We start from the raw sequence: 24736 nt of genomic DNA, 5'->3' as shown, positions 1-24736 counted from the left end.
CACTTACCTGATAGGAAGTTCAGAAGAAAAGATGGAAAAACTCTGCACAGATCTGAAAATGAAAAGAGAAAAGAAAAAAAAAATAGATCAATGGAAAGTGGACTTTGTTGGCACCATAATGCTTCAGTACTACAGTCAGCCCATTGGGCAGAGGCCATAGAGACCACCCCACTCCTCACTATATACCAAGATTCGAAACTTGGCAGCAGAGTTACAAAAGTAATGGAAGATGCAAACTCTGCTCTTAAGGAACATATTATAAATTGGAAAACAAGCCAAAGCCACTTTGGGGCTGATTTTGTTAATATTTTAGTAGCATTGTATTACTGCCCAGTCTCAGGCTTCATTAACAGCATCATACGGACACAGGACAATGAAGTGATCAGATCTGGGGAGAGGTGGCCCCTTATACAGGCCATGCTTTGTTAGATATTTCTTCATGTTTTTGTGATTTAACTTCCCTAGAACCTAAACTGCTTGATTTTAAGGATTGGGTCATTTATGTCTGTTGTACTTCCAAAGCCAGGGCAAAATTCTTTCTCCACAGAGGGACTAAATATATAACCCTCTATTGGTTGTTAAGTTTGGCTCAGACTTAAGGCAGGGGCACTAGCAATGACAAGAGTGAGGGACAAGAAAGATGCATGCTGAGGAAAGGAAATAGCGTGCCCACCCACAGCAGAGAGCATTGTTAACAACATGATTTGTATCTTTCATCATGCTTTACTTGAAAACCAAAACACTGGTACAGCTATTAGCTTAAAGACAATAATCACTTCATACAATGGTATCCTATCATGTGAAATACACATCTAATGATTTTCAACCATTATTTACAGTCACCAAGATATAGAAGCAGACCAAGTGTCCATCAGCAGGTGAGTGGATAAAACAACTATGGGACATTTACACAATGGAATACTCCTCAGCCATAGAAAAGCAGAAAAATTTTACCCTTTGCAACGGCATGGATGGACCCAGAGAACATTATCCTAAGTGAAATAAGCCAGTCAGAGAAGGACAAATATCATATGATTTCACTCATATGTGGAATCTAATGAACGAACTGAATTAACAAGCAAAATAGAGACAGACTCATAGATAGAGAGCAGATGACAGCTTAAGGAGGGGGTGGAGGGATTGAGAAAAAAGGAGAAAGGACTCATGGACATGACAACAGTGTGGTGATTGCAGGGGAAGGGGGTATAAGGGGGACAAGTGGTAATGAAAAACACAAAAAATAAATAAATAAATTTAAACAAAGCAAAACAAATAGATTTGCAAGGAGAAACAATCAATAGGGTGAACTTGGCACCAACTGACCTGGCTTTAGTCAATAGACTGTTATGACAGAAGTTCAATGTTCAAGGAGGAGTCCAGAATATGAATTCAAAGAAGAAATAAGGAGTCATGATCTATTGATCACAATGTGTTCTTTAAGAGGAAAAAAAGGGAGTTATTTGAAGCCCAATTTGTCAGAGAAACTTAATTAAGCAATGTTTAAAGAAGACAAAAATGAAGGCCAAGCATGTTGTCCTGTCCTAGGATGAACAAATTACAAACACATGTCCCAGTGCTCAATGTGGAATGAATGTAGAATTAACAACTAAAAAACATTAAAATAATCAAACAAAGAAATAAATTGATTGTGACTTGAGTACGGAAATAATTTCACTTTACATTTGTGTGAATAAGGATTTTCTACTACGGACTTTTGATGAAATTTCACAACTCAAGCACATAGCCTCTTCGAAAAACCTATTGATAACCCCCCCCCCCAAAAAAAGCACACAATGGTTTCCGGTAATCCATTTTATTAATAAACAACACAAGGCTCTCTTTGCTCCTTTGGAACCCTTTCAAGTAGAAAAAGAGGGCAAGCAACAGTATAGTGTTTTGCCCACAGGATGAATAACTTTAAAAAGCCTAATAATATCCACAGGTAGAGAGCATGTGGGGAAATGAACCCTTGCATACATTATTGGTATAAACATAAACTTTGAGAGAATAGTTTAGCTATGTTTTGAAGTTTTAAATGTGCATGCCTTTTGATCCAGAATTGTAATTCCAGAGATTGTCTTTATAGTAATATTGATGCATATACACAAAAATATACAAACACAGTCATTGCAACTATGTGTGAGGGGGAAAACCTAAGTATCCATCAGTAGGTGAGTAGTTAAATAAATGGTGGTCTATTCACATTATGGAATATTATGCAATGCTTCAAAAAAAAGTTGATCTATATGTATTGACAGGAATTGTCAATACATATAAGTCAAGTGAAAAAGTCAAAATTTAAAATATATATATGAGAATATGTTAAACAAAGCTATATATTTGTATGCTTATTTACATGGTGACAAGTGTGAATGCATAAAAAAAAAAAGCCGTGGAGGGAACCCATCAAGCCTCCAGATAGAAGTGTGATGGGGGAAAGGATGAAGCCCAATTTTTACTCCATGGAACACAGACATCTATTCATGTATTACTTATACAATTAAATATATTTCTTCTAGTGAAGAAAAACAGAACAAAGGGAGGTCCAGGCCATTTAGATTCTCCAAACAGAGTTCCTAAATCAAGCTCGGAGACCGAGAGGTAATGCCATTACTTGCTCAGCTGGATGCCATCTCCCCTGGCCCTGCTCTAACCCAATTAGAAAGACCCCATTGAAAGGCCAATTTCTGGTGTCAGAGCCAAGAAATAAGCTTCCCATCCAGGGAGTAGGAACTTACTTGAGCAAGTTGTGGAAAAGAATGTCAAAAGCAATGATGTGAAAATGTGTGATGGATACAGAGGCCTAAACTTAATTAAAGAAGTGCACATCCTTCTGCTTCCAGATGCCTCCTTTCCACTATCACTTCCACACACCCACCATCCTGTATCTCCTAGAAAAACTAAACAAGAATCAGGATGTGATCAGCACCAGCACTCCAGTAACAAAACATAGTGACTGCCAATGTTTGGACTTCTTACATCATTGAAAGAAAAGGGCAAGTCAAAAAAAGAACCATATTGACTTATGTAAGACATGGCACGGAACAGAGAAGCTTCTCAGAGAAGAATGGCAAACTCACCAATTGCTAGGATTAACTGAAACCTCCCACAGTTGCTGACTGCCCCAAACCATGAAATCATGGAGGCTGGAAATTCATTCAATTTCCTCTATTTACCAAGCTGGCTAAAACCCAGGGCAATACCAATGTGACCAGGAAAAAAAAAAAAAAAAGGCAAGATGACTGTACAAGTGGTTTGGGTGAGAAGGAAATTAAATCTGTATGTACTTAGAGCTCTCTCCAGTGAGAGGAAGCTCTCAGAAAGGCTGCATCCAAGAATCAGAACTGCACTCATAGGCTGCTCAGAGGCCCTGGGTGTCCCCCACAGGGCCCACACATCCTGGGGATAATAAACTAAACAATGAGCAGAATACACAGGTAACTGAAGCCCCAGGCAGGTGTCCCTACTGTCTTAGGATAATGTAATTATCCTAAGGTCCCAGGATGAACCAAAACCAAACCAAAACAAACCCAGTGGCATCCAGCATCCTGGAGTGCTCAGCAACTTCATTTAGAACCTACTGATTAATTAGTCATCTAGATTGAGGAGCAGAGTCACTGCTAGTTTCTGGCAATAACATCAACAAAGAGGCCTTGAGAAATTGGGAATGGGAACAGAAATCAGCAAAGAGAAGCTTCCCCACATTAGAAGGAGAAGCAAATTGCACAGATAGAAATGATGGTGAAGGTTAGGCTTGTGGGCATATATAGGAGATGGTTGGGCATATGCAGATTCTTGACTGTAGAATAATGGCAGGTATACCACTGAGGAACAAATAAGAGTGGTTCTAGAACCTTATGGTGGCCCCATTACTGATGAGAGCCTGCCTAACAGGAGCTTTACCTTCAAAGACTGGTTTGTTCAGTTCTGGATGCCACCATTCAGCAGGAGTTAAGTTGTGAGATGGCTCTGGAAAACTCTAAAGCTAATTCATTCAACAAACATTTACTGAATGTCTACTATATATAAAAAAGGGGGGCACTATGTAAAATTGTGCAGGTTGTGCCCTGCAAAAGGGCGCTTGGCCAAGATAACTATGACAGTCTGAATCCAGAATGCCAGGCTTTCTAGAAGTGCCATATGAACCAGCTGCGAGCTCTGTTACAGGTATAATGAGAGCTCCAAGGAAGGGCACCTAATTCGGTGTAGGAAAATGGATCTAGGAAAATTTCTCCAAGAAGATAACAGTCACGCTGCCTCATAAATGATGTACGACCCCCTTTGTGTGAAGAAATGGGAAAGAGCATTAAAGAGAGAGGAAACAACGTAAACCAAGACATAGAGCCAAAGACTGGCATTAAGTGGGCATGACTTAGAATCAGTTTGATGCTGCTAAAGCATAAAGAGCAAGACAGAGACTGGCCAGGAAGGACTTGGAGATATGGAGCAGAAACCTGATGGAACATATTAAAAATATAGTCTGTGAATAGGCTGGGGAAAATCCATATTGCACATCCAGATGGAGGTTGTGATGGATTATGAATAATATCCACTATAGAAATCACTCACAGAAAGAAGATGGCAAATAGATGTTCTCCATCTCTACCATGAGCAGAGATGCTGTCTAAAAGGTGGTTTAAACTATAACCCAAGGTATTTACTAAACAGCAGGAAGAATGTGCTGGTATTGATCATTGTTATATTGTAGAAATGACCGAGAGAGCTTTTATAATTGCTTCCTGAAACATCTAAAAAGATGACCTCTTAGTCACTGGTGAGGCTGCATGCTGAGGTGGAATGAACCAGGCCAGGAAAAGCAGCTGATGGACCTCTTACATTTGTTGGTACCATGCTATTTTTCTGCAGCACTAAGTGCTTTCTTTTCTCTCCTCCTCTTTCTCCTGTCTTCTCTTTCTCTCTTCCCTTCCTCTACTCTCCTTCATTCTACACTCTCCATGTCTTCCTTCCTTCCCCTTACCTAACTTGAGACTTGCCAAACATATTCCAGGGGCTAGAATGTTGCTGGTTTCCTCTGCCCAAAGCTGAAGAAAAGGAGACAATATTAAAGATCACATGGTGAAAAACCCACCTTCAAATGACTCCTTAATCACCAGACCCAACCCTTTGGGTGAGGCAACCATAGCTCTTCACTCAACATGGTGGAACTAAATGTGTTTCAGAATGGCATGACTTTCTTCAGGGTGTACATAACCGCTACTTTAAAAGTAAATGCATATGCAAGGACATACCAATTAATTATTTCTCAGAGCATTAACTCACTATTTCACACACACACACAAAAACCCCCACATGCTTGATTTTCATTAAGCTGTATTCATGCCAAGCTGAACTTTCTTCCATTTATATGAAAACACTTTACTAGGAAAACTGAATTTAGATAATTACTGCAACCTTAAATCAACCTCAATTTCCATGCGCAGTATTTTTCCAATTAACTCTTAACTTCTCTTTCCACTGGGTAGTAACAAATGCTGAGCATTTTCCTCTATTTAAACTGTTTTGATATTGTATTTTTAATAATTAAAAATAATACGACTAAAAAATACACAGATGAGGAAGAAACAAACAATTGTACTTGTAGGATGGGTCCCACCAAGTACCTAAGACAACCACCATGTCAATTTTTGTTGAATATTTGACACTTGGGCTACGAATTAAGGCTGATGCATTAAGGTTTTTTTTTGTTGTTTCCAAATTTATTTGCTACTTGAGATGTACTAAACATTTCACTGCTCCTTAGCCCAATCCATGGAATAAAAAATGAGGAAGCTTTTGCCCATAAAGTTTTCATTGTTCCCACTGGAAATGTGTAAGAAGTTACATTATTATCTAGCCCCATTTGGCAGACAAACTATGGGAGATAGGAACTTGGTGATTTGTTAATATAATTTTTTAATTCAGTGTGAGAGCCTCATACTCAACCTCTACACTGCTGTGTCTGCCAACTTTGCCAGCATAAGAAATTTCTAACCCTTTCTCTTCTGTGGTAGATTGCAAAACTGGCCACAAATTCTCCCTCGCCCAGTATGCCTATTCATACACAATGTGGCTGCAGCTCTACTTATCAAAAGGTGGTCTTTTTCTCCACCCCTTGACTATGGACCGGCCTTGACCCTTGCTTTGCCCAATGGGACATTAGCAAATATGATATTAGCACTATCTTACAAAATGCTTAAGCATGAAAAGTTGCTCTCCTTTGCTGCTCCTGGAACCCCAAACCACCATGTAAGCATGCAAACAAGCCTGAGCTGGTCTGCCAGATGGTGAAAGGTACATGCCCAGTCACCATTATTGCACCATCCCCCAAAGGCAGTCATCTAGCTGACTGGCAGCTGAATATAGGTAACTAAGTGAGCCCAAGTGAGACCATCAGGACCATCCAGCTGAGCCCAGCCCAGAATTTTCAGGCTTCAGAATTGAGGACTAATGAAAGAGCTGTGGCTTTATTTAAACTCCCAAATTGGGGGGTGGGGATTTGTTTCACACAAAAAAGCTAACTTATGTAGCTTCTTTCTTTCTTCCTTCTTCATTCTTACTCTTCCTCTCCATCTACCCTTCGTTTCCCCCATACCTATTGAAGAAACCCTTCTACAGGAACTACAAGTGCACATTGGGCATCAGACACTGGCCCAGGCTAATTCTAATTCAAAGCCTGCCTCATTTTCTTCTAAGCCACACCTTCTGAAGCCTGCATAAGCAGACTCTGCAGACCTTACCTGGTCTATGAGCCCCACTAAAAATATAATTCAGTAAGATGTTTCTAGGGACCAACAGGCCACATTGTGGACACTTGGCAGTTTGCACCTCATCTCTATGCATTTGCTGGTGATTATCTCCTTGGGAGAGTCATTTGACACTGTGACCTGTTGAATGGACTGCTGAGGTGTATTCTAGTCAAGCCCTCTACCCCTTGCTCCTTGCCACCAGAGGGGAAGCATAATAAGAAAATGGACCTTTCAAGCCAAATGCCCAAAGGTTAAGGGGTATACCCCTTCTCTTATACGACTGCCCTGGCTACCCAGGCTACTTGAGCAGAAATTATATTTATAACTACAGGAAACAACCCATTGTGAGTGATAAAATGCTTAGATTTCCATTTGTTTACTACATGAATAAAAAAAATCAATAGGATCATCTTGCTAATGACCTCAAATCGCTCAATATGACTCAGGAGCCAGAAAGAGGTTCATTTCTTAAAATGCTTTTCTTCCTCTTCCATATATAGAGTGTACGTTATTCCCCTGAATAAAATAAAGTATTTACTTTTCCCCTGAATGGTGTTATTTCAGACTTTAAAAGATTTTATTTATTTTTTAGAGATGGGAAGGGAGGGAGGAAGAGAGGGAGAGAAACATCAATGTGTGGTTGCCTCCTGCGTGCCCCTCCACTGGGGACCTGGCCCACAACCCAGGCCTGTGCCCTGACTGGGAATCAAACTGGCGACCCTTTGGTTCACAGACTGGCACTCAACTACTGAGCCACACCAGCCAGGGATGTTTTTTCAGACTTTTAAAAAGGCTCACTTTTACCTCACATCCTGGAACCTGCCATCTGTAGTTACAACACTGATGTTTAGAAAGGTTAATTTAGGTGTCAGGGTTGAATAAATGTTCATTTTGTAAATTATTTTTAAATGGGACACTTTTTCTCCCTTAGAATTCCCTGGAGAAGTTCTCTTCTGCTCTAGGTGCATGTGTGAATGTATTTTGAAACTGAATACCAAAATGTCAGGTGGACAGAGATTTTAATGGCTTCTATTAACAAGTGTAAATCAGCCCCAGCTGGTGTAGCTCAGTGGCTTGAGTGCAGGCCTGTGAACTAAAGGGTTGCTGGTTTGATTCTCAGTTGGGGCACATTCCTGGGTTGTGGGCCAGGTCCCTGGTAGGGGGCATGTGAGAGGCAACCACACATTGATGCGTCTCTCTCTTTCTCCCTTCCTTCCCCTCTCTCTAAAAATAAATAAAGTCTCTTTTTTAAAAAGACAGTGTACATCAGAAGTATACCACCTGGAACACATTTCTAGTGATTTTTGTCACTTTATCCATGCAGTCTTCTGGCAGAGAAGAGGAAGACTCCCTTCCTTCCTTCCTCCCTCCCTCCCTCCCTCCTTCCCTCCCTCCCTCCCTCCCTCCCTTCGTTTCCCTGAAACGTCTTCTGATATCTTTCTTTCTATGTTCTAAAACTATCTCTAGAACCTCCATGTTTAAGAGAATTACTTTTCCTCCTTTTCATCTGTTCTTAAGAACCTTCCACTTGAACAGTGATTCATGGTAAACAAGATGCTTTTTCACACATTATGCCAATTGACACGGAAATGTTTACAGAGTAGCTGCCAGGCAAATTCCTAGCCCCATGCTGGGTACTGGGGATACACTGGAAATTGAAATAAGTCCTGCCTTCAAGGAGCTTGTGGTCTACTGGGGAAACAAAGATGTGATATGAAAATTAACAGCAATAAATGCAAAACTGCAACTGTGATAAGTGCCACCAAGAAAAGCACGTGGACCTCTGGGTAAAGGCAATGGGATTTGACCTAGGAGGTCACAGCAAAGAGGCAGGAAAAAGGAAGCAGTATGTGCAAAGGGACTGTGGCAGGAGGGAGTCCAGCGCATGTAAGCAACTAAAAAAAGGCCAGAGTGGGCAGGACACAGAGGGGTAGAAGGAGCACTCTGAGAGATGAGGCTGGAGGAGCAAGCAAGGCTCAGCTCACACTGGGGCTTGGTGGCCAAGGTGAGGATTTGTGTCTTGTTCTGAGAGCAATGAAAAGTTACCAAAAGGATCTTTAAAAAGGGTGATGTGTTCACATTTTGACAAGATTGTTCTGGCAGTTGAGTGGAAAATGGGTTGGAGGAGAACAGAGAAGAAGTGGGATTCCAGCTTGGGATTTTTGCTCTTAGTTCTCAAACATTGTTCTAAAGGTCTTGGCAATTCATTAAAACAAAAATCCAAAGTAAGAAGTGTAATCAAGGAAAGGGTGACTATAAATTTGTTTATGTCATGTTACACACATGAAGATCTACTGAAATATAATGGGAATACAGTTCAGAAAAGGTGGAAGATTCAAAATAATTATACAAATCAGATTTCCCTTTACACCAAGAGTCAGCAAACTTTTTCTGTAAAGGGCCAGATAATATTTCCAGCTTTGAGGGTGTAGGATCTCTGCTGCAACTACTCATTTCTGCCACTAGCAAGAAAATAGCCATAGACAAAAATGTAAATGAATGGGCATGGCTGTGTGCCAATGCAACTTTATTTGCAAAAACAAAAGCTGGGCTGGTGGGATTTGGCCTGTGGTCAAGAGTTTGTTCTGCTCTATATTAGTGAGGAAGTGATGATGTATTTGAGGTGAAAATCCATAGCTTGGATGAAGATGGTGGTGGTGGTGGTGGTGGTGGTGATGTGATACAGACATATCTGAGAAGTATCTGGAAGGAAGAGTTGGGTCTTGTGTCTGGACTAGATATTAAGAGTGAGAGAGTGACAAGCAGTACCTAGATTTCAGCTGAGGCAGGTGAAGCTCAGAGCTGGTAAATGGCTGGGTGTGGCCTAGAACCCAGTTCATCTCACTTCTCCACACCTGGTCTAGCATAGCTTCCCACCACAGCTACAGCTTCCCTACTAGTCCAATCTACAGCTCCCCATCCCAGCATTTCATTTTTGCTAGGTTACAAGTATATGGGATGCTTCCTCAAAATGGTTTTGGCCATCATGTCACGTACAGTTTCCACGGTGTTAACATCAACTTCTAGCTTTCCCCCCTCACACTAGTTCCTAAGAGACAACTTGAAAATGAGTCAGGTATCAAAAACAACAATAAAGAACAGTATAGTAGGTGGTGAAGGTCTAATTTCAGAGGGGTGCAGAATGAAGAAACCAGAAAGGGGGGTGTAAAATTAGAGGCCAGCTTTAAAAATATGAGCTCTGAGCCAAGTGTCTGGAGAGGATGAGGAGGGTCAAAGGCAGGAGGAGGAAGGGCAAGCCCAAATGTGAGGACAAATACTTTCTAGGCTGCCAGAGAAGGTGCATATACTGGTATAGCAGGAGCAGGAAACCAGTCCTGGAGCTCAAATGGTGGATGCACGGGCCCTTCTTTTCTGCTCTTGCTTTCTACCCTTGCCTCCTACTCCCCAACATCTTAAAATTCTGTCCTTACACCTGTCCTTGGGGGCTACACAAACCTATCCTGAACTATGCTCTAGCCCACAAGGTCTCTGAAGAGGTGGAGAAATTTCACATTGGCCTTGTGTCTTAGAATTTTTAGCAATACTTTCATTTAGAGACCCTGCTTGTTCCATGGAGGCCAAGAGATAATTAAAAACCAAGACCAGAGATGACAACATGGCACTTTGTATTCCTATCCTCCCACAATGAAAAGCAGATTCAGGAAGAATATAAATTAGAGGAGATAAAACCAAGGAGGAGATCTAGAAAACAGATAACCTGGTCCTATGCTCTTCACATTTGTATTATTAAACCACAAACACAGTTCTTTGCTGCCCAGATAGAAAACAATATCGTGTTCCATCTTAAACTCTTACCCATGTAGAGGAGAAACCATAATAATCCTTTAAAGAAGCAAAGTTTTTCCTTGCAACTAGTCCTAAATGAATGTGCTCAGGGGTTAGCCATACTCAGCATCTCTACTTGTCTCTTCCCAGCTTCTCTTGAACTGATTTCAATCAGGCTATCTCCAGTGACTTTCAGTTCACCAAACCCAGCAGTAACCTCTCAGCAGCTGGATGGTTGGTCACATTATCTCCAGAAAGCTGTAGCTTCTAAAGACTCTTTTCTAAATGGAGGCCAGTCCAGTTTGCACAGGGAAAGAATAAAGGGATATGTTCTGGGAAGGCAAAAAACATCTCTGGCCAACTCCTACATGTGGATGAATGGTGTTATAAAATGTGCGCATGGTCATGAGAACACTGCTATGATGACACAAAGATAGGAGTGACTGATTCTCTTTTGTGTGGTTAGGAGGCAGAGGACATAGAAACATGTTCTACATCAGAGGGACAGAAGGAGATAATGGTGACCTAGAAAGCCTGTTAAAACTTGTATAGAGTAGGACTCCTCTCCTATTCTGGAAGTTCTTAATTTGTGACAGATATCTAAAATACCACCTCTCAAGACTTATATTTTGCTTAGGCATTGGAACCTATTAAAGAGTGCAAATTTCAGTTACTGTGGTCATTAACAGATGAGTTTGACTTAATTGATCAGGCCAGCTTTGATTGTGAAGAGGCATGGATGACTGAGGAGGTCCCAATGGAGTCAGGCCTGAACAACACAGGAACATTGACATGGGTTCCTACAGTGAGCTAGAGGGTGCAAATGGGGAGGGATGGGGAAGAGACTCCCAAGGAGGGGCTTTTTCTACATTATGGGTTTGCTCAGCTTGTCCTTAGAAACCAAAAGGCAATGTCATTCCAAGCAGCTCTCCTACATCCAGGAAAATCTCCCAGTTGTTGACTGGCCTTCTCATTTTATTTTTTTTCCCCTCCCTCATAAGGATGTTCTCTTAAAGCATCAGCATTGCCTTTCCCTTTTGCTAATATCACCTTCAAATGACTACTTGGCTCCACCGGAAGTAGAGTTATTTTTGCAGACTGGATGGTGTGAGGTAGGGTGGGGAAAGCCTCCGACGGTGGAAACTCCTCTCTCACCAGGGAACTTGGCTGTGGCACCAAGTCCTGGCCTCACCAGAGCAGGACCATCCATTTTCCTTTTTTAGAACTATCCTCTTTGACCCGCCCAGTGCTGAGATTTGTCAGTATGTTTTTCCAGGATACCTGGCAAACAACACTTGACAGATTCAATGGTTTTCATTGACATCCCCAAAGGAGTCCTCTGAAGACTGCAAAACTGGACACACAAACAGCCCACAAAAATTGTACCTCCCACAAGTGTCTGGACTCTGCCTTTTCCCAAATGACTCCCTCCAGCACTTATGCAGCATGGGTGGCTTTGCAGTATTTTTTTACATGATTTTTCCAAAACGGAGGTGTTCCAACTAGTGTGGGAAAATAGTAACATTATTTCTCTCATCTGAAGTATAACAGTCATACAGGTTAATCTCAGAGATTATGAAAAATTTTATAGAAAAAAAAAGTGCAGGGTGAACATAAAACAGAATCTTTTAACTGGTTTCCTGGCTTCTCATTGGAAAGGGTTGGGTTGAAAGGAAATGGACCAAAATGGGAAAATCGGGTTACAGCTAGTGGGGTTCCTCAGAAAGGAATATTCTGTAACTTCCTAACTCGTGAATTGTCAATAAATGTAAACCATAGGAAAGAAAGGTTACTTTGCCTGTTCATGAAGCAAATGCCCGAACGTTTCAATGGGCATAAGTCTCTGCCTTTAAATTTTGGCTTTGCCATTTGCTCCTAAAACCTCAGGCAAGTAACTCAGTCTCTCGCTGTGCCTCAGTTTCTTCATCTGTAAAATGGAGATAATATCAGTAGTGTCCATCTTTCAATTATTGGGACACATAAATATATCAATATATATAATATGCCTAAAACAATTCCTGGCACATAGCAAAAGTGCTCAATAAATAGTAATTATTAGTGTTATAGTTAGAAATATAGATTGAAAAATAGCATTTAATGTAAAAATGATCCTGCTGGAATAAAGATGTGGTGTGCTCATGCAAGGAAAAGTGAATATATACTTATCTCCAAATCTCTGCTTTAAAACTCACATTCCAGAAGTATTATAAAGTACCTTTAGTTATTCTGCTGTAATGCCAAATCATTGACAAAATTGGCAAAGCATTTTGACACATAAGATATTTCAGAAAAAAGGGAGGTATAGCAAGGCAGCGAGATACTCTTCTGAATCATCTTGATAAGAATAACCAATATTTAATTTTAGCCTATCACAGGTTGCAGGATGAAGTAGTCACAGGTATTTAATGCCTCTCTACCTCAAGATTACTTATCCATAAAATGGGAGTAATCATATATTTGTATCCTAAAATTCTTATGACGAGTAGTAGATACATGAAAAGTGCTCAGCATAGAGTTTGGCTCATAGTACATGCTCAGAAAAGTATTACCTATTAGTGTTATCACTATTATTAACTGCTTAAGTGTGTCAGGTGCTCTGCTATTTGCTTCACATGCCTGGGTTGTGAGTGAAATTGAATGTGCTTCTTTGGAAGAGACTGTGTATGTAGGTGGTGGGCCCACTGCCCTTTATGCAACCTTTCCTTACTGGCCATCCCCCACTTTCCCAGCCCCTCTTCTGCCTCCCTTCTCTGTGCTCTTCTCTTCATTCCCACCCTATCACAAATGCCCCCCAAAATGTTGCTAATCTCTACTCTTGATCCCTGAGTGTGAAGGTCCTAATGAGCTTCCTGTCTCAAAAGGCATTGGCACTTTAAACCAACTGGATGGTCGAATTAATGACTTGGTTATTTGTCAAAGGAATATGAGACCCGGGGGAGAAAGTGAGGATGATGTTTGAGCACCCCCTTTTAGGTGTTCATTCTCTTACAGCCAAGAACCTTGCACACTGGTCATCCCCACCCTGGCCCAGATGGAGGGCAGCCCCACTGCACGGAGCATGAGTGTGCCTGCCGTGCTCAGGCACCTTCCCATTCAACAAATATTTGATAAGTAAATACCAGGTGCCAGGCACTATGTGAGGAGCTAGGAACACATTGGTGAGCAAGACAGATACAACTGTGCCCTTCTGGAACATACACACCAGTGGGGCACTCAGACTAATAAAAATGTAAATGGACAAATATATGAAATTATTATTATAAGTTTTAAAGAGGCATGGGAAGCAAACACATAAGGAGCTGAATTACATTCTTCAGCAAGACAGTGACACAAAAAGAATGTGCAATTTCCTCTATATTATAAAGAAAATCAGCAAATAGGAAGTCTCCCACTACACGATCATTTACTTCTATTAAGATGTTCATGTTAAGATGTTAAGATGTTCAGGCGTCAGGCTTTGCGAACATGCCAGGAAACCTTAACTCCAAGTGGGGTAGCGTTCCTTTTTACTCAGATGTTCTTCCACAATTTTTCTTTACTTCTAAAAATGGGACTAGGCTGGACCAGTGCTTTAATATTTCCTGTCAGACCAATTTCAGATGAAAATATGGAGGACAAAAGTAGAATTAAAATTATAATACTTAGAGAACAGTGTAAACCTTCATTTGCTTATAAGCTTTTGAATTAAACTTACATGATTAAACCAGAAAATACATTCCCTCTAGAGCTGGTATATAAAGTTGCGTAACTGAATAACAATAAATTTTTTTTAAAAAAATATATACCTCAAAATGCCAACTCTGGGGGCATGGGTGGGACTATAGGTGAATTATATTTACTTCATTGTGGTATTCTGTAATTTCTACAATTTTAATGATAAAAATACATTATTTTTAAAATGAGAAAAATAAATCTTACAGGCATAGTGAATTTTGTGGTTTTTATCTATCCAAATAACAGCAAAACAAAACTATACTAAAACATTATGAGAAAAAAATAAGTAAAAATAAAAACATTAACTGCTCAATAGAACCTGTGTTATTAGTAACAAGTATTGAGTACAAAACTAAAACAAAGAAGTTGATATAAACTGTGCATGGGAGCGGGTGGCAATTTTTGAGAAGTGACCTGTGAAATCATCATGAGAAGAGGACATTTGAGCCAAGACCTGCTGAAGGAGATCAGTGAGTGAACCAGGATGCTCTCTAGGGGATAAGAACTGCAGGCGGAAGACACTGCTCCCTGGAAGAAGGATCCTTGATGGCCTGTTAAACCAGACACAAAAAAATCACTTAAGACAGGAATCAGTCTGGACTTAATGAAACCAAACAACAAATCAGAAGAAAATTAAGTGATAGAGTAGCATGGCTTTAAGATAAGAAATGACAGCCAATGTCTAGTAAATGCAGGCTATGGTTGGTCAGGATTCTTAGTGTTTTATCTGTACTAACTCGAACCCTGCAACAACCCTAGCTAGGGCACATATTTAATGTCCAGACTGGCATACCCCAAAGTTAAATGAGACACTATTAATGCAGAGAAAACAGGCATAAATCAGAGCTGCCTCGGGCAAGCTAGGATATATCATCACTCTATGCAGAAGGCATACTATTATAACTGCTTTATAGAAAAGGACACTGAGGAATAGCACAGAGAGGTCAAATAACTTGCCTGAGGTCACAGAGGTAAGTGACAGAGTAAAGATTTGAACTTAGCCAAGCCTCAGAGCCCACACTCTTGATGCCTACACAGTATTACCTTTCTGTGTTTCATATATTAGGGAGCTCCTGGTGCTAAAAACCTGGGTTATATTTATCATCAAGAATAGGAGATTAGGCTGGAAAAACACCAGCTTCTAGAGTTAAACCCTAGGTCAGCAGCTCTGGACAACCTCTCCAAAGCTTGGTTCAATCACCTGTAAAACAAAGCAACTGAGACCTATCTTACAGCACTGCTGCAACACTCAGACGAAGCAGTGTTCCTGAAAATGCTTTGGAAGCTGAAAAGCACAACATGAATATTAATTCTATAAAAATATCATATGTAAAAATCTGCATTTTCTCTGCACAGAGATGAAAGTAATATTTTCTGTAAAAGGTCAAATAGTAAATATTTTAGGTTTTGCAGACCATGTGGTCTCTGTCACAATTACTCAACTCTTGTGTTGTAGCATGAAAGAAATCACAGACAATCTGTAAGTGAATGAGTGTAGCTGTGTGCTAATAAAACTTTATTTACAGAAAAAGGTGGAGGGCCACAAGACCAACCACAGACCTAAAGAAATGCTATTTAAAATTGGAACCCCTCGATGCTCCCTGTGTTTCTTTTCTGATTCATTTTCCTCCACAGATAACACTAATCACCACTTAACATAATGCATATTTTACTTATCTATTATTTGCTTCATCCACTAGAAAATAAGCTTGTCTGTTTCCCCAGTGCCTAGAAGAATGCCTGGCACATAGTAGGGGCTTTATAAATATTTGTTGAAAGAATGTATGGATAAATGAATGGACAATTTTTGAATAAGCTGGACATACTATTGGGAAAGAAGGGCAAATCCATGCATGGCAAGTAAAAAAAGGGGAGAGGGGGAACAGAAACAGAATGATATCTGAAAACCTAGGAGAAGAAAAACTTCTGCAAATTAACTCATATTCAGCTTTGCGATTCCTTGTAGGCAAAGGGAAAAAGATTATTTCCAAAACCAATTTTGTGGGTTGTGAACTAAAGCCTTACAAAACGATTTCTAAAATAGCTGGTTAAAATATAAAGGAATTAATGGCTTGACTTAGGTTTAGTTAACAAAATAGCTTGAGGTTTGTTCCAGATCAACTAATTATGAGTGTGTGTGCGTGTGTTTAATCCTTCCTCATCCCAACCTTAGCAAATGTGGGTTCAGTTGTTCATTAGGGATGATCTGGGAAGTGGTTTGAAATGGATTCAGCAGGCTTTGCAGGGAAATATATATGTGTGTCTAATTTAGTTCAGGCCTTGGTAAATCATAGTGTCAATCATTCTCATTTTTCTGCATAGTTCAATTCAAACTCATGGTTAAAATTAACAGCACAATATCCCTTAACTCGGTGATTTTCTACCTTTTTCTTTTCATGGCAGGTACACATAAAACTAATTACTGAAATTCTACGACACACCAAAAAATAGATTTTTTGCTGATTTGACAAAAAAATAGGTATAATTTTGACTCATTCATACTGGACAGCTACAGTTGTGTTGGCTGTTGTCATTTTTTTAAAAATTTTACCATCTAAGGGAAAAGAGGTCAGTGCCTCTTACTAAGTAGTCAGGTATTGCATGTTTTAAAAGTTCTTGCAGCACACCAGTTGAAAATGGCTGGCTTAACCAAATTACAAAGAGAACCAACAGTATGGGAAAACATATTTGCTAATGATACCTCAGACAAGGGCCTGATCTCCAAAATATATAAAGAACTCACACGACTGCACTCCAGGAAGACAAACAACCCAATTAAAAAATGGGCAAAGGACTTGAACAGACACTTCTCCAAGGAAGACATTCAGAGGGCCCAGAGACATATGAAAAGATGCTCAGCCTCAGTAGCCATCAGAGAGATGCAAATTAAAACCACAATGAGGTACCATCTCACACCAGTCAGAGTGGCCAACATAAACAAATCCACAAACAAATGTTGGAGAGGATGCGGAGAAAAGGGAACCCTAGTGCACTGTTGGTGGGAATGCAGACTGGTGAGGCCACTGTGGAAAACAATATGGAATTTCCTCAGAAAACTAAAAATGGAACTGCCCTTTGACTCAGCAATTCCGCTGCTGGGATTATACCCTAAGAACCCCGAAACACCCATCCAAAAGAACTTGTGCACCCCAATGTTCATAGCAGGACAATTTACAATAGCCAAGTACTGGAAGCAACCGAAGTGCCCATCAGCAAATGAGTGGATCCAAAAACTATGGTATATTCACACAATGGAATTCTACGCAGCAGAGAGAAAGAAGGAGCTTATACCCTTTGCAACAGCATGGATGAAACTGGAGAGCATTATGCTAAGTGAAATAAGCCAGGCAGTGAGGGACAAATACCATATGATCTCACCTTTAACTGGAACATAATCAATAGAAGAAAAAAGGAAACAAAATATAACCAGAGACATTGAAGTTAGGAACAATCTAACATTAGCCGGGGTGGGGGGGGGGGGACAGTGGGAAGAGGGGATTACAGGAACTACTATAAAGGACACATGGACAAAACCAAGGGGGAGGGTGGAGGTGGGGGAGGGAGGTGGGTTCAGCTGGGGTGGGGTGGAGGGATGGGGAGAAAAGGCATACAACTCTAATTGAATAACAATAAAAATTAAAAAAAAAAAAAAAGAAAATGGCTGGCTTAACTGAATAGGAACTTTTCTAAAGAGACAAACATTCTTGCCCTGGCCAGTGTGGCTCAGTGGGCTGGACATTGTCCCATAAACCAAAAGGTTGCAGGTTCAATTCCTGGTTAGGGCACATGCCTAGGATGTGGGTTTTGTCCCCAGTTGGGCATGTAGAAGAGGCAACCATTCGATGTCTCTCTCGCACATCAATGTTTCTCTCCCTCTCCCTCCCTTTCCTTCTCTCTGAGATCAGTAAGCATGTCTTAGGTAAGGAATAAAAAGAGAAAGAGAGGTTCTTTATATAAAGTACTTTATATAACTCTTTCAAACCAAGATCTATATATCACATTTAACTGATGTTACCTGATTTTCACAGAAGAAAACACTACTTCATTCTACAAAAGCAAGTGTGTACATTTAATGCACACCTGACAACTTAAACAATATTCAGCTTTTCAGACACAGTGCTTAGCAAAAGTTTGACAAGATTCCTTTGAAGAACTCAGATGCTGATCTTCTAATGTGGTACACTCAGTTCAATGTTTGAGTGCTTACTGCATGCCAACAGCTAGTGAGGCTGAAGAACTTCATTGTTAGGCTCATTAATAATTTCATTTCATCCTTAGCTTCTTGAAGAAACAAGTATCTACTTACTGATTGATTTAATATGTAACTGAAAAGACCACTGGACTTAGAGTCAAAAGACTTGGCTAAAGGACTGAAGGAATGAAGGAAAAGGAATGGAATGAAAGTGAAGAAAAGAAAAAGGAATGAATTTCTGGATCATCACATGGAATACACTTGAAAACATGATGCTAAGTGAAAGAAGCGAGACACAGAAGGCCACATGTCACATGATCCCATTTATATAAAATGTACAGAATAGGCAAATCTATAGATACAGAAAGTAGATTAGCAGTTGCCAGAGGCTGGAGGAGGGATAAAGTGGGAGACATAGGCAGTGGCTGCTAAGGAGTGCAGGGCTTCTCTTTGGGGTGATGAAAATGTTCTGGAATTAGATAGTGGTGATGGTTATACAACCCTGTGAATATACTAAAACCCATTGACTTGCATACTTTAGAAAGGTGAATTTTACGGTATTTGAATTATTTCCCAAGCAAAAAAAAATGGGATAAAAAAGGTTTAAAAAAATAAAAGATCTAACTCTGCTATTGACTAACTAGCTTTGTGAGCTGTGGGTAAGCATTTAACCTACCTCCCATTTTTGTTAGTGAGATGCAAATGAGATATCTATGTATAAGTAATTTTGGAAAAAATGTATAATGCCACCAATTGAAGGCAATTTCATTCAAAATATTAATGAGGCTCTTCATGGAACTTTATGGTAATTCTACAATATGTATGTAAAAGCAAGTGGCCAAGACAATTTGACAAAGAACAAGAAGTGATAGCTTGTCCTACCAGCACCAAGACTCATTAGAAAGCTATAGCAATCAAGTGTAGTATTCACTCAGGTTTAGACAAGTATGCCAGGAAGCCAAATTTGAGTGAGCCTGGAAGCACATTCATACATATATGGGTACATATAGCAAAGGAGGTGCCAGAGTAGATGCAGTTTAGGAGGGCAAGAATCAGCTCTTCAACAAATGATGCTGGGACAACTGATTTTCTACATGGAAAAACAATCTACACACAGATTCCTCCCTCAATTCCAGTTAGACTAAAATGATTTCAAAAGCCAACATTTAAAACTTTAGGAGAAAATATAGAAGAATATCTTTATATCTTTAGAATAGGAATACAAAAAGTACAAAATATAAAAGAAAAAAGAAATTTGACTACATTTAAAGTAAGAACTTTATCAGAAGATACCATAAAAAGGGGAGAAATAAGCCACAAACTGGGAGACATTATCTACAACATATATCACTAAAACTTAGTATCCAGAACATATAAAGAACATCTACAAATCAATAAAACAATACAGACAATCTAATAGAAAAATGGGCAAAAAAACTCAAACAAAAATTTCACAAAGATGAAATTTAAATAGCCAATGAATACTGGTACTCAGAAATGCAAATCAAAACTAAAAGAGACACAATATCATACCTATTATCATAGCTATATTCAAAAGTCTTACTATGCTAAGTGTTGGCAAGGATGCTGAGCAACAGAAGTGCCTTATACTATTGCTTAGGAAAGTAATCCAGCAACACCTAGTACAGTCAAAGAGGCATATACCCTGCCACCCGATACCTCTATTCCTAGATATAATCCCTAGAGAAACATTCATATATTAGGACAAGGAAACATGTTCAAGGCTGTTCATAGCAGCTTCATTTTGAATACCAAAATCTGAAACAACTTAAATGACCACCAATAGAAGAATGTATAAATATGTTATATATTTATGTAATGAAATACTACAGAGCAAAGAAAAAGAATTGAGCTAGAGCTACATGTAGCAACAAGGATAAATCTCAGAAAAATAACTGATTGAAAATGAAAGTTGCAAAAGAATATGAGAGTAAAAAAACCCAATCATATAAAGTTTAAAAGCATGCAGGTAGCATTCTCTCTTGCTTAGGAATATATTCATATGTAGAATAAGTCTAAGGAAATGTCTGAAAAGATAAACACCAATTTCAGGATAGTGCTTACCTCTGTGCACCTTTTTAAGCTAATGTATGGCCAGGATTGAGGGCCTCTAGATGACACCATTGATGGAGTAAGTTCAAAGGAGATGGAATTCCATGCACTTTCCTCAGCAGAACCGAATCATCACTGACCCACCCTAAGTGGGTCCCCCTAAGAGCAAAGGTCACATAAGGGTGAAAGCCATGTGCCTGACTGATAGTGTTTTGATTACCTGAACCAATTATCCACAAGTATCTGATCCTAGCAATAACTAACCACAAGAAGAGCTCACTTTACCATTCTGATGCTGGCAAAGGAGGAGAGGAAGTATTGAAGTGGACATATCCTCGTTGATAAAGGATTACCTTTTAGCAACAAACAGTAACCAAGAATTTATCAAAATCACAGTTAATATGAAAATTATCCCATATATAGTTTAATATTTGATGATTTGAAAACTACTTTAGGCTTCAACAGCACATAAGAATCTTTACTGCAAACATCTGTTGTCATTATACATAATTTGCTGGCTAATAAAAAGTTTATGCTGATAGAAAGCTGGATAAACCAATGAGAAGTTGTGCTTCTACCTTCCCTTTGTATAGAGTCGATTAGACTCCCCCATTAAAAGACAATGTCTTGTCTTTAAAATTGTTCATAGATACAAGAAAACAAGGTTAAGTACTCAATTCTTTAATTTTAAGGGTTATTTTTGCAAAAAAAAAAGATAAAATGATTCTGAGGACTTGAATAGGTCTTGGCAAAGTTGACAAACAGACATTGCTTGCAGAAAACTGACTTCCATTTTAGTATCTTTTCTCTCCCCTAGGTGGGGCCCATTCTCAATCTATAGGTGCCCAGTGACCTCATACTTTTTGAACCCTTACCTGCTCTCAGGAGAAGACCTCACATAGAGGCACGTCAACCAAAATCTGTGCCCATTTACATTTTAACAACTCATTTAACCAAATAAATGGATCTCTAATTGTGGATTTTTGGTATTCAGCTACATGAATTGTTGAAATGCTTGGGGGTTGGGGGGAGGAGGAAGCTGGGCAAAGTTATTATTATGGACAAACCCGGCCTGGTGTGGGTTCAAAATTCATGTGATGAAGCCCTAGCCTCCCATGTGACTGTCTCTGAAGACAGGGTTTTAGTAGGCAATTAAAGTTAAATGAGGTAATAAGGGTGGGATTCTAATCCAATAGGACGGCGGCCTTATAAGAAGAGAAAGATCTATCTCTCAAACTCTCTCTCTCCTCCTCCCTCCCTCCATCACTCCCTCTCTCCCCCCACTCTCGCTATCATTTGAGGACACAGCAAGAAGGTGGCAGTGTGCAAGCCAGGTATCGAGCCCAAAGTCACAGGGAAGCAGTCACCTAGCCATCCAAACTTAATGTTTTCACAGATGTTTACATTAAAGCTAGCCTGGTTAATATAGCATGTTCCTTTAAAATATGAAATCCAAAGGACCAAGGGTCTCTAATTAGGAACCCCAAGAGGCCCAAACAAAGACATGGGTGTTCAGCCCAGTGGGCAGCACACCCTGGCAGAGGTATAGCACAATGTGAGAAATTCAGTCCACAGTTCCAGGTCAGGCCACCTTCCCAAACATCACTGCCTGGTGTGGGTTCCAAATATGTGAGGAACCACAGAAAGGAAAATTCTGGATTCAAGGTCTTGAGGAGAGAAGGTCAGATTATCGCATACTTCTGAGCGTACAGAAGGTCTAAGAATCCCCATCTGGATGCATACAGCTCTAAAATACTCTGAGAGGCTTAAATTATGTGAAGGTTTGGATCCACTTCCAGTCTGGGGCAGAATGCAGGAGGAAGGGGACAAGTTAAAGACATAGCCAGGAAGAGCATTGACCATTTATGGAAAGCTTGGAAAACATGTGTGGGCATGTTCTGGAAACTTAATGTGAAGAGCCTCCATATAATAAAGGTCCATGAAAAGACTCCTTGTCCCAAGGGGATGGGCAGATATCCCACAATAGAGACCCCCCCCCCCCCCCAAGGAGGGAGGCCTAAGAAGAGGAGCATGGAAGTAGGATACAAGCAGGATGAAGTTCACAGTGGCCACAAGATGAGGTCAAGGGCTCTGAGGCAGAACTCAAGAGATATACTCCCCCACTTCTGCCCCCAGGCCAGAGTCAGAACAACCCGAATCAGCTCTGCTGGGGAGCCCAGAATAGCAACTCTGTTGCCATGATCCCCAAATACCCAGGAACACGGAAGCATGCTCTCCATAATTGGGCTTATTTCCAGCCATCCAAATGGTTGGTGTCATGCCAACAAAATAACTACACAATTCCCCCACCCCCACCCCCCGTCCTGTGGAACTCCCTGTTGTTTTCTTGCAATGGGCTTTTATTTAAAGAAACGAAAGTACTTCCTGACTGTTGGCTTCAAACAGCTACAGCTTTGGTTCCTCCAGAAGGTAACTCTTAGGCAAGGATTCAAAAGCAAAAGGTTTAGTTAGGATGTGATCCCAGGAAACAGGAGGATGGGGAAATGAGACAGGGGCAGGAAGGCAGTTAATACACACAGATGTGTTATCAAGCCAGTTACCAATTGGGGCAACTGAAGCTCCGTCCTGGGGCTGTGTGTAGAACACCCATCACTCCATCTCAGTTATCCTGCTCACTCAAGGGTAGGGGAACTCGGCTGTTTATCTACCAACTTTCACTAGGGCAACTTTCAGCAAGGCTGTTGCCCAAGTTGTGTGGGGAGAGGTGGGGATTATTAATTCCCTGGCACTCCTAGTCTACCACATGGGCAGACAGAGCAATCTCTTTGGCAGAGAAATGTGCAGCGAGTGACTGGAAGGGGGCTGGTGTGTACTCAAGTGGTCAGGGTCAGGGCTGTTGAAATGAATACCCAGTCTCTCTGGAATGAATGAGGAAGTATGAAATATTGAAGCCAGGCAAGAAAAGGGTGGTTTCATGCCTGCCCTGCCCCACTCTTTTCTTCAGGCTAGGGCTGGGAGGACAAGCCCAGAAAGGCACTTGGGCAGGGATGTTTATCATCTGTAAATGGGTAACTGACAAAGGTTTCAGGTAATCCCCAGCTGTGCTCTCAAGCCTCCCTATTCAAGGTGTGGCCCCCAAATAGCAGAAATCGCCTCCCTCACCCAAGAGCTACAGAATCCCCATCTTTATTTTCACAAAATTCCCCGTGTAATCTATTTGATTTGTACATTTTAAAGGCACTGCTGTAGATACTTTAGGGCTCTCAGCACAGAGTACATTCAGCGAATGTCTCCTACCAAAACCAAATGGTAGGCATTTGCTCAATTTTAGGCTATTTGCTCTAACCACTTTGTCAAATTAACTTCAGATTTGTTAAGTTAAGTTAATGCTAGTGTCAACCTGTCTACCTGGGTGTAATCACAGCAAAATAAAGCACACTTGAGTTTTTCAAAAACCTCCATTGATTTTGTTCCCCTCCTTTTTTTCCCCCTTGCCAAAACTCTTAAGATATTTAAAAATGACATTTTTATATACATAGTTGGTAAAGGATAAATGAGCATAGAAACGGATTCTTAGGGGGGAAAGTAGAAAAACAACTGATGCTAAAAATTAATTGAAGTTTTGAATAAAAAGCCTCAACACTGTATATAGAGACAGATGTGCATGTCCAAAGTTAGCTACTAATCCTAACTGCATTCAGAGGAGAAAATAATCAGCAACTTTGAAAAAAAATAGGAATATATTTAAAGCATTTATTAGGGGGAGCAGAATATGACATCACAAAATATACCTATGTGGCATAAGTATTACCTTGAGATTGATTCTTTTTAAGAATTAAGACCTAGGAGAAGCTCTAAAAACTGAGAAGTTACCGTCTTGTAAGACACATTTACGTTAATAAGAGAAATCTCCATTTGTAAGAGTGTGACTCTAAATCTCTAGAAACTCTTATCAATGGATAAGGCACTGAACTAAATCTATTAACAACCTTACCCTTATCACCTCCCATAACTGCCCCCAACATCTTCTTTTGTCTTCACCTGGGGATGCTATTTAAGGTGGTGGCTTAAGCCATTTTGGGGAGTTACTCAGTTTTCCTGGGTCTCCCCTATGTATACAGGAGGTATTCATGTTATTAAACTTGCTTGTTTTTCTCCCTTTAATCCATCTTTTATTATAAAGGGGTCTCAACCAAGACCCTAGAAGAGTAGAGGGGAAATTGTTTCCTTCTCCACAATGTCAATGTCATACAAGACAAATAAA

At 40.2% G+C, this 24736-nt stretch overlaps 1 protein-coding gene and 1 long non-coding RNA gene across 10 annotated transcripts in view; one reads left to right on the top strand and one right to left on the bottom strand.

The window, feature by feature from the left end:
- Positions 1 to 2205, top strand: part of LOC112313235 (uncharacterized) — an 85552-nt gene extending 83347 nt beyond the window's left edge. The window contains exon 5 of the long non-coding RNA XR_008426025.2: positions 840 to 2205. This is a non-coding gene — a long non-coding RNA (uncharacterized lncRNA). The remainder of the gene's footprint in view (positions 1 to 839) is intronic.
- Positions 1 to 24736, bottom strand: part of ADGRG2 (adhesion G protein-coupled receptor G2) — a 113885-nt gene that overhangs the window by 81100 nt on the left and 8049 nt on the right. For all 9 annotated transcript variants that reach the window (XM_053917646.2, XM_053917651.2, XM_053917648.2 and 6 more), the window contains exon 2: positions 8 to 52. The gene's annotated coding sequence lies outside the window, so the exon portion shown is untranslated. The remainder of the gene's footprint in view (positions 1 to 7; positions 53 to 24736) is intronic.

This window comes from Desmodus rotundus, chromosome X (genome assembly GCF_022682495.2).
Source record: "Desmodus rotundus isolate HL8 chromosome X, HLdesRot8A.1, whole genome shotgun sequence".
NCBI classification, from domain to species: domain Eukaryota; kingdom Metazoa; phylum Chordata; class Mammalia; order Chiroptera; family Phyllostomidae; genus Desmodus; species Desmodus rotundus.
This window is presented reverse-complemented; position numbering and strand designations above follow the sequence as displayed.